Source organism: Musca domestica, unplaced genomic scaffold (assembly GCF_030504385.1).
Source record: "Musca domestica strain aabys unplaced genomic scaffold, Musca_domestica.polishedcontigs.V.1.1 1251, whole genome shotgun sequence".
Classification (NCBI taxonomy): Eukaryota; Metazoa; Arthropoda; class Insecta; order Diptera; family Muscidae; genus Musca; species Musca domestica.
The window spans coordinates 1-16,465 of record NW_026712164.1 but is presented as its reverse complement, the minus strand read 5'-3'; the positions used below and the strand labels follow the sequence as shown (position 1 = coordinate 16,465).

The 16,465-nt window shown below is 31.7% G+C and overlaps 2 pseudogenes; both read right to left on the bottom strand.

Moving 5' to 3' along the window:
• Positions 1-9,859: 9,859 nt before the first annotated feature.
• Positions 9,860-11,452, bottom strand: LOC131800715 (cytochrome b-like; annotated as a pseudogene).
• Positions 11,453-14,145: 2,693 nt separating this feature from the next.
• Positions 14,146-15,751, bottom strand: LOC131800716 (cytochrome b-like; annotated as a pseudogene).
• Between the last annotated feature and the right edge of the window lie 714 nt (positions 15,752-16,465).

The window sequence follows — 16,465 nt, the reverse complement described above, 5'->3', positions numbered from 1 at the left end:
CCTTTACGAACCTCAAATTGAAACAATTCCGGCGAATAATTTTGCTAAAATCATTTTAATACCAAATATCGGGTGGTATATTTGTATGGAGAACATACGAAAACGTAGACCGACATGGCCCATTTACAAACTTAACTTATCTACTGGAAAATATGCACGTATGCAAAATTTTAACCTTCTATCTCATTTCGTTCGAAGGATAGCATGATTACAACATACAGACAAAACGACACACAGACAGACAGACGGACATCGCTAAATTATCTTAGAATCTTACGGTGATCCAGAATATATATACTTTGTAGGGTACATCATGAATATTTTGAAAAGTAACAAACGGAATGACAAAGCTAATATATTCTCCATAAAATGGTGCAGATTATAAAAAATGAACAACTGTGTTATTTGCGTAAAACTTTATTTAAAGTAATAAAGGTATAATAATTAGAAAATGGAAGAACATTTATTAGTTCTTCAACAGCCACAAACATCTGCACTAATTTCAGGATGAATAAAATCAAACTTGTTTCAATTAATGGGGCATCGCTGTAATACGGCTTTTCAGCAATTGGCATCTGAATAACCACTTTTAATGCTCAGCAACAGATCAATCCGTTGGATAATGTAAAAACATCTTATTCCAGTATTATAAAGTCCTACTGGGATAGGTTAAAGGTCATCGATTAAAGGTTTTTCAGCGTTCAACTTCCTTATTTTTCTAAAGCCTAACTAAAGAACTGAAATTTGAAACTCGGCAACAACCCTTTCTCCCAAATTCTCATACATATTTTAAGGACCCCAATTGTTAGATAATGTAAAAAATGGTGTTTCCATCTTTAAATCCCTTCAATATTCAAAACCGAATTGATGCAGGTTTTGTCATGAAATTCCTTCCGCATCAATTCTTCCAAACTGCTACATAATATACAAAAATTGTTCAACGACAAAACTATCAAAAAACAATCGATATAAAAATGTGCTAGTTCAAAAAAAAAGCTTGTACCCCTTAACATAACACCATATCGCCATCTAGTGACCCATAATCAAAGCTTGATAAATTTATCAATATGTCTGTTTAAACCAGCAGACCTTGATTTGATGGTTTACAACATAGACAAATGAAGATATAAACAACTAAAAGTTAGTTTTGTCTTCAGTTAAGTAGCTTTTCATTAATTTGAAAGTATTTTTCCATTCGTTAGTCTTAGCTTCTTTCTACTATACTTTGTAGGGTATATCATGAATATTTTGAATAGTAACAAACGGAATGCCAAAGCTAATATACTCTCCATAGAATGGTGCATATTATAAAAAATGAACAACTGTGTTACTTGCGTAAAAACTTATTTAAAGTAATTAAGGTAATGAATGTGCATAATAATTAGAAAATGGAAGAACAGTTATTAGTTCTTCAACAGCCACAAACGTCTGCACTAATTTCAGAATAAATAAAATCAAACTTGTTTTAATTAATGCTGTCATTCGTTGTAATACGGCTTTTCAGCAACTGGCAACTGTATGACCGCTTTAAATGCTCAGCAACAGATCAATCAGTTCGATAATGTAAAAACATCTTATTCCAGTATAATAAAGTCCTACTGGGATAAGTTAAAGGTCATCGATTAAAGGTTTTTCAGCGTTCGTCTTCCTTATTTTTCTAAAGCCTAGATAAAGAATTAAAATTAATGTTTTTCCTTTTTATTCGACCTTTTTGTATTTTAATGACAACTAGTGTTTTTCGAGCTTGAGGTCTTTGTTTTTGTATTTATTTTATTTTAATAGTCCAATATTTCGAAATTCAATGAATTTCATCTTCAGGGAACTAGTCCTACAATAAAAAAAATAAACAAAGTACGACTTATTAACTATATCACAGTTTTTTTTTTTTTTTTTTTTTTTTTTTTTTTTTTTTTTTTTACCTGTTAGATCTCTATATATTTGCATTTTCTCCTTCTTGATTATATTATTGGTTTGAAAGTATTTCTCCAGTCATTAGTTTTAACTTCTTTCTGTACTCTACAAGCCATTTTAACATTTCCTCTTCCATGGTAGTAGGTGTACTAAAATAATATAATATATCTTCCAGGGTGAATTTCATCACAATTGGAAATTGTTAAAAAGTGAAAGAGGACAAGAGAAGAAAACCTTTTAAGATAAATATATTCATTCTATCATTATAAATTTTGAAAATAATATGAAATTTGAGCTTATCAAAACTATTATACAAACTTCCCTATACATTTGGACTATAGATTTAAGTATGCTGTAAATAATGTATTTATGATACTTGTATTCATTGAACGAAACTGGAAAGAACTTTGCTACATATTTTATGATGAAATTAATAAAGTTAATAAATAACAAGTAAAAAAGAAGCATTTAATACCTTACTTTGGAGAGAACCTGAAATTTAAAAAAAATTCAAAAAAAAAATAAAAAAAATACGAAGACGTGAACTTGCATACGATTTTTTTGTCATAGGCTGTAGTACCCATTGCGAACTTCACATACAAAATTTGAAAAAAATTGAACGGTGAATAATGTCGCTAAAATCATGAATATAACGAATATCGGTTGGCATCGCTATATGGGGGACATACGAACACGTTGTAGTGCCCAAAAATATCTTCCAACACGCAATTAGAAACGAATCGGGATAATAATGTTGCTGAAATCAACAATATACCGAAAACCGAGAGGTACCGTTAACCGTTATATGGGGGCTATACGGTGACGTGGACTTGTATACAAACATTTTTGTTATAGACTGTAGTACCCTTTACGAACTTCAAATTGAAACAATTCTGGCGAATAATGTTGCTAAAATCGTTTAAAATACCGAATATCGGGTGGTATCTTTGTATGGAGAACATACGAAAACGTAGACCGACATGGCCCATTTACAAAATTTTAGCCTTCTGTCTCATTTCGTTCGAAGGACAGTGTGATTACAACATACAGACAAACCGACACACAGACAGACAGACGGAGATTGCTAAATCATCCTGAATATTTGAATATTTTGAATAGTAACAAACGGAATGACAAAGCTAAAATACTCTCCATAGAATGGTGGAGATTATAAAAAATGAACAACTGTGTTATTTGCGTAAAAGTTTATTTAAAGTAATAAAGTAAGGAATGTGCATAATAATTAGAAATTGAAAGAAAATTTATTAGTTCTTCAACAAAAACAAACGTCTGCACTAATTTCAGAATGAATAAAATCAAACTTGTTTTAATTAATGGGGACATTCGTTGTAATACGGGTTTTCAGCAATTGGCATCTCTATGACCACTTTAAATGGTCAGCAACAGAACAATCAGTTCGATTAAGTAAAAAAAGTATTATTCCGGTACAATAAAGTCCTACTGGGATAGTATAATGGTAATCGATTAAAGGGTTTTCACCGTTCGTCTTCCTTATTTTTCTAAAGCCTAACTAAAGAACTGAAATTTTAAACTCGGCAACAAAACTTCCCCCCTAATTCTCATACATATTTTAAGAATCCCAATTGTTAGATAATGTAAACAATGGTTTTTCCTTCTTTAAAACTCTTCAATATTCAAAGCCGAATTGATTCAGGGTTTGTCATGAAACTCTTTCTGCTTCAGTTCTTCCTACCTCCTACATAATGTACACAAATTCTTCAACGACAAAACTATCAAAAAACAATCGATATAAAAATGTGCTAGTTCAAAAAAAAAAAAAAAAAAAATTGGACCCATAATCAAAGCTTGATAAATCTATCAAAATGTCTGTTTAAACCAGCAGACTTTGATTTGATGGGTTACAACATAGAAAATTGAAGATATAGACAACGAAAAGTTAGTTTGGTCTTTTTATCCATGTGGCTCTCATCATGTTTTGCACAGTCAATAGGCTGATTTACACGTTCAACCCACCCGACTTGAGTCGTCTCGACTTGCGTCGTCCCGATTTGCATCGTTTCGAGTTGCGTCGCTTTTCAAAAACCAGAAAATTCAATTTTCGTCGTAGGAGTTTTAAATTACGTCGGACGGGACTACGTTGTGGATTACTGTTTTTTGCATTTGCAGTGCCTGATTTTATATCTTTTCTGTCGTTTAGCATTTTTACAACTTCAAATTTTCAAATTGCGTGAAATAAGGGGAATTCCATTTTCTTTATGGTGCTATATGTACATACACATATAACTTATTTGTTTTATTTGCATATGAAACACTGTGCGATTGAAAAACTGGAAAAAGAAATTGCCGTCGACGAAGGCGATGGAAAAGGATTCACTAATGTTCCTTTGAAATAAAACGCAGAAACTTACCTTGTTTATTGGTAGTTATGCAGTTCACAAATGAATTTTCTTTATTTTTTGAAAATTGCACAAAAAACTATATAAGTATCCGGCTCGAAGAACCAAATAAAAATGCCAATTTGTTTTGGATTTTCTGAAATTACTGGGATGAAAAATAAAACAAACTGTTCTAGGATATTGTATTAAAAAAGGCATGAATTTTATTGAAGGCAACTCTTTGGGTTCGGAAAAACAACGATTGTGTTTGCAGGTTATAAAAGAAGTGTAATTTACTTAGAGTAACGAAAAACTACCAGAAAAGCGAGACGATGCATTTAGTACCAAGAGAGAGTTGGAAAAAATTTAAAGCAAGTTGGAAGTCGTAAATGGACAAATAACCTTGGCGTTAACAGAGTTTTTGGTCTTCAAACCTCCATTATCCATTTATATCTTTGTGTGGGTCATAGTACATCTATAGTTTTTGGTTAGGATAGAATTTGTCGTCTTGTGATGTATAAGGAATCGAAATTTTATGTGTAATATATTTCATCCTTTAACCGCTTCAACATATTGAAATCTAAACATCTGGTTTATATTCATTAAGCGGCGAGGTAATACTAATAGGATCTCTACATATTTGCATATTCTCCGTCTTGATTATATTAATTTTTGATATATTTTCAGCTGAAAACTTCAGTAGTTTTTTATTGGTTTAAAAGTATTTTTCCATTCATTAGTTTTATCTTCTTTCTGTACTCTACAAGCCGTTTTAACATTTCATCTTCCATGGTGTTGTGTGTACTAAAATAATATAATATGTCTTCATCATCATTGGAATTGTTAGAAAGAGGACTATAGAAGAAAACCTATTAAGATAAATATATTCATTCTATCATTATAAATGTTGAAAATAATATGAAATTAGAGCTTTCAAGACTAGTATACGAATTGTCCTATACATTTGGACTATAGATTTAAATGTGCTGTAGATAATGTACTTATGATATTTTTATTCATTGAGCATTGCTACATATTTTATGATGAAATTAATAAAGTTAATAAATAACAAGTATAAAAGCAGTATTTAATATCCTGAACGTTCGGAGGGAACCAGAAATTTAAAAAAATTTCGAAAACTATCACTTAAATGAAAACAGTTATATAGGGACTATACGAAGACGTGGACTTGCATACGATTTTTTTTGTCATAGGCTGTAGTACCCTTTGCGAACTTCACATACGCATTTTGAAACAAATTTGAACGGCGAATAATGTCGCTAAAATCATGAAAATAACGAATATCGGTTGGCATCGCTATATGGGGGATATACGAACACGTTGTTGCGCCCAAAAATATCTTCCAATACGCAATTTGTAACGATTCGGGATAATAATGTTGCTGAAATCAAAAGTATACCGAAAACCGAGAGGTGCCGTTAACCGTTATATGGGGGCTATACGATGACGTGGACCTGTATACAAACATTTTTGTTATACACTGTAGTACATAACGAACTTCAAATTGAAACAATTCCGGCGAATAATGTTGCTAAAATCATTAAAATACCGAATATCGGGTGGTATCTTTGTATGGAGAACGTGCGAAAACGTAGACCGACATGGCCCATTTTCAAACTTAACTTATCTACTGGATGCAAAATTGTAGCCTTCTATCTCATTTCCTTTGAAGAATAGCGTGATTACAACATACGGACAAAACGACACACAGACAGACAGACGGACATCGATAAATCATCTTAGAATTTTACGGTAATCCAGAATATATATACTTTGTAGGGTATATCATGAATATTTTGAATAGTAACAAACGGAATGACAAAGCTAATATACTCTCACATCTGTGTTATTTGCGTAAAAGTTTATTTAAAGTAATAAAGGTAATGAATGTGCATAATAATTAGAAAATGGAAGAAAATTTATTTGTTCTTCAACAGCCACAAACGTCTGCACTAATTTCAGGATGAGTAAAATCAAACTTGCTTTAATTAATGGGGACATTCGTTGTAATATGGCTTTTCAGCAATTGGCAACTGTATGACCACTTTAAATGCTCAGCAACAGAACAATCAGTTCGATTAAGTAAAAAAAGTATTATTCCGGTATAATAAAATCCTACTGGTATAGGTTAAAGGTCATCGATTAAAGGTTTTTCAGCGTTCGTCTTCCTTATTTTTCCAAAGTCAAACTAAAACTCGGGAACCACCCCTGTGGGTCCCCTTCTTTAAATCCCTTCAAAATTCAAAGCCGACTTGAGTAGTCTTTCTGATTCAATTCTTCCAAACTGCTACATAATGAACACAAATTCTTCAACGACAAAACTATCAAAAACCAATCGATATAAAAATGCGCTAGTTCAAAAAATCTTGGACCCAATTACATATCACCATATCCCCATTTAGTGACCTATAATCAAAGCTTGATAAATTTATCAAAATGTCTGTTTAAACCAGAAGACTTTGATTATTATTACAACATAGACAAATGAAGATATAGTCACCGTAAAGTTAGTTTTGCCTTTTTATCCATCATATTTTGCATAGTCAGCACGCTTATTTATGCGTTCAACCCACCCGACTTGCGTCGTTTCAAAATGCGTCGCTTTTCTAAAGCGAGAAAATTCAATTTTTGTTGTTGCAATTTCAAGTTACGTCGGTTTACTTATTTTTGCATTTGCAGTGCTTGATTTAACATCTTTTCTGTCGTTTAGCATTTTTACAACTTCTGGCAACACTGATCGTCAACTGTACGTTAACAAATTTTCAAATTGCGTGAAATAAGGGAAATTCCCTTTTCTTTATGGTGCTATATGTACATACATATATAAATGATTTTTTTCTTTGGATATGATACACTGTGCGTTTAAAAAACAGGAAAAATGCATTGTTCATTTGAAATAAAAAGCACCATTGTTCATTTGAAATAAAAAACACAAACTTACCTTTTTTATTGTTAGTTATGCAGCTCAAAAATGGATTTTCTTCATTTGTTTGAAAATTGTACACAAAAGCTATTTAAGTATCCGGCTCGAAGAACCAAATAAAAATGCCAAATTGTTTTGAATTTTCTGAAATTGCTGGAATGAAAGAAACTAAAATGAACGGTTTTAGGATATTGAATTAAAAAAGGAATGAATTTTATTGAAGGAAATTCTTTGGGTTCGGATTGTTTCTTACCAAGCACAACGATTGTATTTGCAGGTTATAAACGGAGTGACATTTACTTAGAATAAAGAAAAAGAAAAACTATCAGAAAAGAGAGACGGTGCATTTAGTACCAAAATAGGGTTGGGAATTTGGAAGAAATTTAGTACAAGTTGGGAGTCGTAAATAGGGTTACCAGCACAATTAACCTTGGTGTTAACAGAGTTTTTGGTCTTCAAATCTCCATTATCCATTGATATCTTTGTGTGGGCCATAGTACATCTAGTTTTTGGTTAGAATACAATTTGTCGTCGTCTTGTTATACATCACAATCCTTTAACCACTTCAACATATTGGGATCTAAACATCTGGTTTAAATTCCTTAAGCGGTGTGGTTGTACTAAGAGGATCTCTAAATATTTGCATATTCTACTTCTTGATTATATTAATTTGGATATATTTTCAGTTGAAAACTTCAGTAGCTTTTTATTGGTTTGAAAGTATTTTTCAATTCCTTAGTTTTAACTTCTTTCTGTACTCTACAAGCCATTTTAACATTTTCTCTTCCATGGTAGTGGGTGTACTAAAATAATATAATATATCTTTCAGGGTGAATTTCATCATCCTAGCAAATTGTTAGAAAGAGTACTAGAGAAGAAAAATTTTTTATATAAATATATTCATTTTACCATTATAAATTTTGAAAATAATATGAAATTAGAGCTTGCCAAAATTATTATACAAACTGCCCTATACATTTGTACTATAGATTTAAGTATGCTGTAAATAATGTATTTATGATACTGTTATTCTTTGAAAGAAACTGGAAGGAACATTGCTAAATATTTTATGACGAAATTAATAAAGTTAGTAAGAAAGAAGTAAGAATGCAGCAACAATTAAAAATACCCTACACCATTTGGAAGGAACCTGAAATTAAAAAAAAATCCGAAAACCGCCACTTAAATAAAAACCGCTATATATGGGGACTATACGAAGATGTGGACTTGCATACGATTTTTTTTTGTCATAGGATGTAGTACCCATTACGAACTTCACATACGAAATTTGAAACAAATTTGAACGGCGAATAATGTCGCTAAAATCATGAATATAACGATAAGTCGAAGGCGATGCGGTTAACTGGCGGCAATTACAACAACTGAATTCAATTTTATTTTTTTCTATCCTAATTCTATTTTCTTTCTTTACGATCTGCAACTATGGGAATTCATGAAGATTTACTATATTTACAATATGAAAAATTAAATAAAAAAATAAAATAAGAAACCAATAAAATAAATAATTGGCAGTGAAGCTAGCCTTTTATTCGGCCTCTTGTAGATGCCCGTCTTTTCCGGACCTCCCATACCCTTACTTTTCCGTTGGGACCCTCGGTGACGTTGACGACTCTACCTGTGAGCCACTCTTGAGGTGCTAGATTGTCCTCGTGGACCAGAACCAGACGTCCGACCTCCAGATTGTCCTGAGGATGACTCCACTTCGCCTTGTCCTGCAGCTCTAGGATAATCCCTGGACCAGGCCCGCCAGATCCTCTGCTTGAGAGCGCATCTGCCAACGCTTGGAGAACCTCACCTTGTTGACGCTGTCTTCGTCGACGAATTCTTATTTTATAAGTATCAATTATTTATTTGATTTTTATTTTTAATATTTCCTATAGCATTAGTGTGATTTAGAATTTCATTAGCTGAAACAATAGTACACCTTTTGATTTTGCTGAAGGTGAATTGGAATTAGTTTCTGGATTTAGTATTGAATATAGAAGAGAACTTTTTTCGCTGAATACGTAATTATTTTATTTATAAGAATGTTATTTTGTGTTATATTTTTCTTTTTTTTTAAGTCGACATTTGTTTCTTTTATAATTATTTGAGTACGTGGAAATTTACCTCGATTCCGTTACGACAAATTAATATATTTAGCTTGAAAAAGATTTTTACCTTTTGTCATAAAATTTTTTATTATTTTTTCTAGTGTTTATAATATTTTTATTATATTTATTAAAGTGAATATTATTTAGTAAAGTTTAATAGAAAATTAAATTTATATCTTATGTTTTCAAAACATATGCTTATTTCAACCTCATTAGCTAATTTAATAAATTATCTCATCAATTTGTTACTAAAGGATTAAATAAAAAATAGATAAATAAACTACTCTTAAAATTTGACCTACTAAAACATAAGGAGCGTCAACTGGTCGAGCACAAATTCATGTTAATAAAATTACTGTAACTACTATTGTTCAGAATATAATTTTATTAATTGGATAAAATTGGATTCCTCGGAACTTTCTTAAGCGATAGAAAGGTAGAATTGTAAAAATTGCAATTGATAGAACTAATGCAATTACTCCACCTAACTTATTTGGGATAGATCGAAGAATGGCATAAGCAAATAAAAAGTATCATTCAGGTTGAATATGAACAGGTGTAACAAAAGGGTTAGCTAGGATAAAATTATCTGGATCTCCTAATAAGTATGGATTAATTAATACTAATAAAATTAAAATTATTGTTATAATAATAAGGCCAACAATATCCTTATAAGTAAAATAAGCATGGAAAGGAATTTTATCAATATTAGAATTTAATCCAATAGGATTATATGAACCTGTTTCATATAAAAATAATAAGTGAATTATTGTTATTGCTAATACAATAATAGGTAAAATAAAGGGGGATGTAAAAAATCGAGTTAAAGTAGAATTGTCTACAGCAAATCCTCCTCAAACTCATTGTACTAAATCAATACCTAAATATGGAATAGCTGATAGTAAATTAGTAATAAGTGTTGCTCTTCAGAAAGTTATTTGTCCTCAAGGAAGAACATATCCTATAAAAGCTGTTCCTATAACTAGGAATAAAATAATTACTCCTACTAGCCAAGATGGTGTATATAAATATGATCCATAATATATTCCTCGTCCTACCTGTAAATAGATGCAAATATAGAAAAATGATGCACCATTAGCATAGAAAGTTCGTAATAATCAACCATAATTACCGTCTCGACAAATATGATTTACTCTATTAGATGCTAAATTACTATCTGCTGTATAATGTATAGCAAGAAATAATCCAGCTAAAATTTGAATAATTAAACATAAACCTAGTAATTATCCGAAATTTCATCATGATGAAATATTACTTGGAGCAGAAAGGTCTATAGATTTAAGTAGGTACTATAGATTTAAGTATGTACTATAGATTAAAGTATGCTGTAAATAATGTATTTATGATACTGTTATTCGTTGAAAGAAACTGGAAGGAAAATTGCTACATATTTTATGACGAAATTAATAACGTTAGTAAGTAACAAGTAAAAAAGCAGCAACAATTAAAAAATACCCTACACGATTTGGAAGGAACCTGAAATGTAAAAAAATTCGAAACCTGCCACTTAAATAAAAACCGCTATATATGGGGACTATACGAAGATATGGACCTGCATACGATTTTTTTTTGTCATAGGATGTAGTACCCATTACGAACTTCACATACGAAATTTTAAACATATTTGAACGGTGAATGATGTCGCTAAAATCATGAATATAAATCAATTACATGCAATTACAACAACTGAATTCAATTTTATTTTTCTTTATCCTAATTCTATTTTCTTTCCTTACAGCAAACTTCATTTAATGTTACATACTATTTAAATACTACGATCTGCAACTATGGGAATTCATGAAGATTTACTATATTTACAATATGAAGAATTAAATAAAAAAGTAAAAATAAGAAACCAATAAAATAAATTATTGGCAGTGAAGCTAGCCTTTTATTCGGCCTCGTATAGATTCCCGTCTTTTCCGGACCTCCCATATCCCTACTTTTCCGTTGGGACCCTCGGTGACGTTGACGACTCTACCTGTGAGCCACTCCTGAGGTGCTAGATTGTCCTCGTGGACCAGAACCAGACGTCCGACCTCCAGATTGTCCTGAGGATATAATAACTGGACCAGGCCCGCCAGATCCTCTGCTTGAGAGCGCATCTGCCGCTGTCTTCGTCGACGAATTCTTATTTTATAAGTATCAATTATTTATTTGATTTTTATACCCTCCACCTTGGAAAGGAGGGTATATTAACTTTGTCATTCCGTTTGTAACATCCTTAAATATTCGTCCTAGACCCCATAAAGTATATATATTCATAATCAGCATAAAATTCTAAGTCGATATAACGATGCCCGTCCGTCTGTCTGACTGTCTGTTGAAATCACGATACAGCCCACATTATTTGACGTAGAGCGCCAAAATTTAGCATTGGCGGTATTGAAAATGAGATATATCGGTCCACGTTTTGGTATAGTCTCCATATAACGGTACCTCCCGATATTCTGTATTTTGATGATTTATGCCACATTTTTTCACGGATTTGTCTAAAAATTGGTATTTGTATGTCATAACGGGTTCCTGAGCGTGTGGCAAAACATTGCATGTATAGGTCCACGTTGTGGTATAGCCCCCATATAAGGGTACCTCCCGATATTCGGTATTTTAGTTTATTTTGCCACATTTTTTTCACGGATTTGTCTAAAAATTGGTATTTGTGGGTCATAATGGTTTCCAGCTCCGGTCGCGAAACATTGCACGTATGAATCCATGATTTGGTATAGCTCCTATATAACGGTACCTTCCGATATTAGGTAATTTGATGATTTTTGCAACCTTTTTTCACGGATTTGTCTGAAAATTGGTATTTGTTGGTAATAATGAGTTCCAGCTCATTGCATGTGTGGGTCCATGATTTGATGTAGCCCCCATATAACGGTACATCCCGATATTCTGTATTTTTATGGTTTTTGCCACATTTTTTCACTGATTTGTCTAACAATTGGTATTTATGGGTCATAATGGGTCGTAGTTCGTGTAGCGAAACATTTTAATTATAGGTCCACGTTTTGGTATAGCCCCCATATAACGGTACATCCCGATATTCGGTAATTTAATGGTTTTTGCCACATTTCTTCTAATGTTTCTTTTACCCTAAGGTGGAGGGTATTAAAAGTTTGGCCCGGCCGAACTTAATGTTTTTTTTTTTTTTTACTTGTTACTTTTAATATTTCCTATAGCATTAGCTTGATTTAGAATTTCATTAGCTGAAACAAATCGTACACCTTTTGATTTTGCTGAAGGTGAATTGGAATTAGTTTCTGGATATAATATTGAATATAGAAAAGAATTTTTTTAGCTGAATACGCAATTATTTTATTTATAAGAATGTTATTTTGTGTTTTATTTTTGGGGTGTGATGTATTTCTTTTTTTTTTTTAAAGTCGACATTTGTTTCTTTTATATTTATTTGAGTACGTGAAACTTTACCTCGATTCCGTTATGATAAATTAATATATTTAACTTGAAAAAGATTTTTACCTTTTGTCATTAAATTTTTTATTATTTTTTGTAGGGTTTACGATATTTTTATTATATTTATTATAGTGAATTTTTTTTAGTAAATGTTAATAGAAAATTGAATTTCTATCTTTACGATCTGCAACTATGGGAATTCATGAAGATTTACTATATTTACAATATGAAAAATTAAATAAAAAAATAAAAATAAGAAACCAATAAAATAAATAATTGGCAGTGAAGCTAGCCTTTTATTCGGCCTCTTGTAGATGCCTGTCTTTTCCGGACCTCCCATACCCTTACTTTTCCGTTGGGACCCTCGGTGACGTTGACGACTCTACCTGTGAGCCACTCTTGAGGTGCTAGATTGTCCTCGTGGACCAGAACCAGACGTCCGACCTCCAGATTGTCCTGAGGATGACTCCACTTCGCCTTGTCCTGCAGCTCTAGGATAATCCCTGGACCAGGCCCGCCAGATCCTCTGCTTGAGAGCGCATCTGCCAACGCTTGGAGAACCTCACCTTGTTGACGCTGTCTTCGTCGACGAATTCTTATTTTATAAGTATCAATTATTTATTTGATTTTTATTTTTAATATTTCCTATAGCATTAGTGTGATTTAGAATTTCATTAGCTGAAACAATAGTACACCTTTTGATTTTGCTGAAGGTGAATTGGAATTAGTTTCTGGATTTAATATTGAATATAGAAGAGAATTTTTTTCGCTGAATACGCAATTATTTTATTTATAAGAATGTTATTTTGTGTTATATTTTTCTTTTTTTTAAAGTCGACATTTGTTTCTTTTATAATTATTTGAGTACGTGGAAATTTACCTCGATTCCGTTACGACAAATTAATATATTTAGCTTAAAAAAAATTTTTACCTTTTGTCATTAAATTTTTATTATTTTTTGTAGGGTTTATAATATTTTTATTATATTTATTAAAGTGAATATTATTTAGTAAAGTTTAATAGAAAATTAAATTTCTATCTTATGTTTTCAAAACATATGCTTATTTCAACCTCATTGACTAATTTAATAAATTATCTCATCAATTTGTTACTAAAGGATTAAATAAAAATAGATAAATAAACTACTGTTAAAATTTGACCTACTAAAACATAAGGAGCGTCAACTGGTCGAGCACAAATTCATGTTAATAAAATTACTGTAACTACTATTGTTCAGAATATAATTTTATTAATTGGATAAAATTGGATTCCTCAGAACTTTCTTAAGCGATAGAAAGGTAGAATTGTAAAATTGCAATTGATAGAACTAATGCAATTACTCCACCTAACTTATTTGGGATAGATCGAAGAATGGCATAAGCAAATAAAAAGTATCATTCAGGTTGAATATGAACAGGTGTAACTAAAGGGTTAGCTAGGATAAAATTATCTGGATCTCCTAATAAGTATGGATTAATTAATACTAATAAAATTAAAATTATTGTTATAATAAGTCCAACAATATCCTTATAAGTAAAATAAGCATGGAAAGGAACTTTATCAATATTAGAATTTAATCCAATAGGATTATATGAACCTGTTTCATACAAAAATAATAAGTGAATTATTGTTATTACTAATACAATAAAAGGTAAAATGAAGGGGGAAGTAAAAAATCGAGTTAAAGTAGCATTGTCTACAGCAAATCCTCCTTAAACTCATTGTACTAAATCAATACCTAAATATGGAATAGCTGATAGTAAATTAGTAATAAGTGTTGCTCCTCAGAAAGTTATTTGTCCTCAAGGAAGAACATATCCTATAAAAGCTGTTCCTATAACTAGGAATAAAATAATTACTCCTACTAGCCAAGTTGGTGTATATAAATATGATCCATAATATATTCCTCGTCCTACATGTAGATAAATGCAAATATAGAAAAATGATGCACCATTAGCATAGAAAGTTCGTAATAATCAACCATAATTACCGTCTCGACAAATATGATTTACTCTATTAGATGCTAAATTACTATCTGCTGTATAATGTATAGCAAGAAATAATCCAGCTAAAATTTGAATAATTAAACATAAACCTAGTAATTATCCGAAATTTCATCATGATGAAATATTACTTGGAGCAGAAAGGTCTATAGATTTAAGTAGGTACTATAGATTTAAGTATGTACTATAGATTAAAGTATGCTGTAAATAATGTATTTATGATACTGTTATTCGTTGAAAGAAACTGGAAGGAAAATTGCTACATATTTTATGACGAAATTAATAACGTTAGTAAGTAACAAGTAAAAAAGCAGCAACAATTAAAAAATACCCTACACGATTGGAAGGAACCTGAAATGTAAAAAAAATCCGAAAACTGCCACTTAAATAAAAACCGCTATATATGGGGACTATACGAAGATATGGACTTGCATACAATTTTTTTTTGTCATAGGATGTAGTACCCATTACGAACTTCACATACGAAATTTTAAACAAATTTGAACGGTGAATGATGTCGCTAAAATCATGAATATAAATCAATTACATGCAATTACAACAACTGAATTCAATTTTATTTTTCTTTATCCTAATTCTATTTTCTTTCCTTACAGCAAACTTCATTTAATCTTACATACTATTTAAATACTACGATCTGCAGCTATGAGAATTCATGAAGATTTACTATATTTACAATATGAAGAATTAAATAAAAAAGTAAAAATAAGAAACTAATAAAATAAATTATTGGCAGTGAAGCCAGCCTTTTATTCGGCATCGTATAGATTCCCGTCTTTTCCGGACCTCCCATATCCCTACTTTTCCGTTGGGACCCTCGGTGACGTTGACGACTCTACCTGTGAGCCACTCCTGAGGTGCTAGATTGTCCTCGTGAACCGGAACCAGACGTCCGACCTCCAGATTGTCCTGAGGATATAATAACTGGACCAGGCCCGCCAGATCCTCTGCTTGAGAGCGCATCTGCCGCTGTCTTCGTCGACGAATTCTTATTTTATAAGTATCAATTATTTATTTGATTTTTATACCCTCCACCTTGGAAAGGAGGGTATATTAACTTTGTCATTCCGTTTGTAACATCCTTAAATATTCGTCCTAGACCCCATAAAGTATATATATTCATAATCAGCATAAAATTCTAAGTCGATATAACGATGCCCGTCTGTCTGTCTATCTATCTGTCTGTCTGTTGAAATCACGATACAGCCCACATTATTTGACGTAGAGCGCCAAAATTTAGCAGAGCTATTTGCATTGTGTCTAGGATGGTTGGTATTGAAAATGAGATATATCGGTCCACGTTTTGGTATAGCCCCCATATAAAGGTACCTCCCGATATTCGGTATTTTAGTTTATTTTGCCACATTTTTTTCACGGATTTGTCTAAAAATTGGTATTTGTGGGTCATAATAGTTTCCAGCTCCGGTGGCGAAACATTGCATGTATGAATTCATGATTTGGTATAGCCCCTATATAACGGTACCTTCCGATATTCGGTAATTTGATGATTTTTGCAACCTTTTTTCACGGATTTGTCTGAAAATTGGTATTTGTTGATCATAATGAGTTCCAGCTCATTGCATGTGTGGGTCCATGATTTGATGTAGCCCCCATATAACGGTACATCCCAATATTCGGTATTTTTATGGTTTTTGCCACATTTTTTCACTGATTTGT